This window comes from Rattus norvegicus, chromosome 9 (genome assembly GCF_036323735.1).
Source record: "Rattus norvegicus strain BN/NHsdMcwi chromosome 9, GRCr8, whole genome shotgun sequence".
Taxonomy (NCBI): Eukaryota; Metazoa; Chordata; class Mammalia; order Rodentia; family Muridae; genus Rattus; species Rattus norvegicus.
The window spans coordinates 94558162-94560661 of record NC_086027.1 but is presented as its reverse complement, the minus strand read 5'-3'; the positions used below and the strand labels follow the sequence as shown (position 1 = coordinate 94560661).

At 42.8% G+C, this 2500-nt stretch overlaps 1 long non-coding RNA gene across 1 annotated transcript in view; it reads right to left on the bottom strand.

The window, feature by feature from the left end:
• The window catches only part of LOC120094734 (uncharacterized), an 18122-nt gene that overhangs the window by 1874 nt on the left and 13748 nt on the right, over window positions 1-2500 (bottom strand). Inside the window, exon 2 of the long non-coding RNA XR_005489280.2 lies at window positions 364-534. This is a non-coding gene — a long non-coding RNA (uncharacterized LOC120094734). The remainder of the gene's footprint in view (window positions 1-363; window positions 535-2500) is intronic.

Here is a 2500-nt window from a genome sequence, read left to right as displayed (position 1 = left end):
TTATTCTGTATGTGTGAATGCATTACATGCCTGCCTTATGCTGAAGGAAGTCAGCAGGGAGGATCAGAACCCCTGGAACTGCAGTTGTGAGCAGTTGTAAGCATCCCTGTGGGTGCTGGGAACTAAACTTGGGTCCTCTGAAAGACCAGCCAGTCCTCCCCATACACATCCCCCACCCCTTCTATAACAGTCCTGGCTGTCCTAGAACTAGCTCTGTAGACCAGGCTAGCCTCGAACTCACAGAGAATGCCTGCCTCTACCTCCTGAGTGCTGGGATTAAAGGCCCGTGCCACCACACCCGTCTTCTAGCCAGTCTTTCAGTCCCCCAGGATCTTTTTCTGTAAGATCAATAAGCATATTCACCTCAGTATTCAAATTTCAGTATGGAAATTTGCTTATATCTTTGTTTTACTTGCGTGTAGTGTGTCTGGTGCCCAAGGAAACCAGAAGAGGAAACTAAACTGGCTTTCCCAGAACTGGAGTTGCAGGTGCTTGTGAGCCTTCATGGCAGTGCTGGAAGTTGAACCCGTGTCTCTGCAATGCAAGTGTACGAGTGCTTTTAGCTGCTGAGCAATCCCTCCAACCCAAATTTGCTTATATCTGTAATTAATGATAAAACTAAAAGTCTGCATATATCAAAGAATTATTTTAAAATAAATGTCTTATTGAGACAGTGTCTCCTTATGTCGCTCTGGCTGGCCTGAAATTGGAAATATAGAGACAAAACTGGCCTTGAACTTAGAGATCTACCTGCCTCTGGCTCCTGAGGGCCCCTATGCCCTGCTATATATTTTATTAACTAATTATTTATTTTGAGCGAGGGTTTCTTTATGTAACCCTTGCAGTCCCGGAACTTTCTTTCTTTCTTTTTTTTAAAGATTTATTTATTTTGTATGAGTACACTGTAGTTGTCTTCAGACACACCAGAAGAGGGCATCAGATCTCATCACAGATGGTTGTGAGGCACCACGTGGTTGCTGGGAATTGAACTCAGGACCTCTGGAAGAGCAGTCACTGCTCTTAACCTCTGAGCCATCTTTCTAGCCCGGAACTTTCTTTGTATATTATGCTTGCCTCAAACTCACAGAGATCCTCTGACCTCTAGTTCTAGAGTGGGTAACCACACTTGGCTTCTTTTTATTCATTTTGTTTGTTTGTTTATGAAGAATCTTAGTATGTAGTCCATGATAGGTTTGAAATCTCAATCCTTCCTCAGCCTCCTAGTACTGGGGTTACAAAAATACCATACAAATCTAGGTTGCAACTTATTACTCTTTAGAAATCTGTTGATGTGTTTTACTAAATATGCCATGGGGACTGTTCCTTCATCCCCATAACTGAATAACAGGTCCTCATGTCCCTTTCTGACAGAGTGCCTCATGCCCACTTGGTTTCATTGTTCCCAGTCTCAGAACTCTACTCCCTCGGGACTGAAACCTCTGCCCCTGCACAGAATGCCTTGGAATAGGCTGTGGTTTCCCATGGGAGTGGCAACATTATTTTGAGTAACTGCCCTTTAGCCTAAATGTATTTAGCAAGTCTGCCCTGATGGTGTTGAGTCCAAACATAGCTGTCCCCAGGAGTGTTCTTAGTCTTCTTGACAGTGAGCTCGGAGCCATATTTTAGGGGCAAACAGAAGGGCGAATCCAAAGATGAGACCTTTCTTTTTTCCAAGGGCCAGCCTTGCTTTATTCCCAGTTTGCCTCTGATACCTGCTCAGGTGTTCTTTTGTTTAGAGACAAGGTCTAAGGTAAGTAGCCCAGGCTAGCTTTGAACTCCTGCTTTCCCTGCCTCTGTCTCTAAGATACATTAGAGGAGTATGCTACCACACCTGGATCCCAGTACAGCTATCTGTTTCTGGTCGATGAGCCCCTTGAACTTTCTGTTTATCTTTAGCTAAGTAATTTGTGTATTTCCAGGTACTCCCTATTGATGTTTCCCCAGGGGATATTCATGGAAGGGAACACTTGGGGACTCATTTCTTCTGGGCCACTTTAAGAGAAGTGGGGAGGCTGATTGCAGAGTCACCCCTGAGCTCCTGTCACATAGTAATAGTTAATATGAAGCAAGATTTTTCTTTTACATTTTTCATTTTCTTTAAAGACATTTTTATCTTTATTTTTTAAGTATATGGGTATTTTGCCTTCATATGTATATATGCACTGTGCCTGGTGCCCAAGGAGACCAGAAAGGAGAATTAGATCTCTTGTAGCTATAATTACAGATGGTTGTGAGTTCTTTCTCCCAGACAGTACTCCTAACTGCTGAGCCACCTCTCCTGCCCTACCTACTTTTTGTGGGTCTTTTAAATTTTATTTTGTTTTTTTATTTTGAGACATGATCTCAGTACATAGCTCTAGATCAAACTGATTTTAAATTCACTGAGATCCACCTCTGCCTCAAGTGCCAAGATACAGAATTTTTTTTTTTTTTTTTTTTTGGTTCTTTTTTTCGGAGCTGGGGACTGAACCCAGGGCCTTGTGATTCCTAGGTAAGCGCT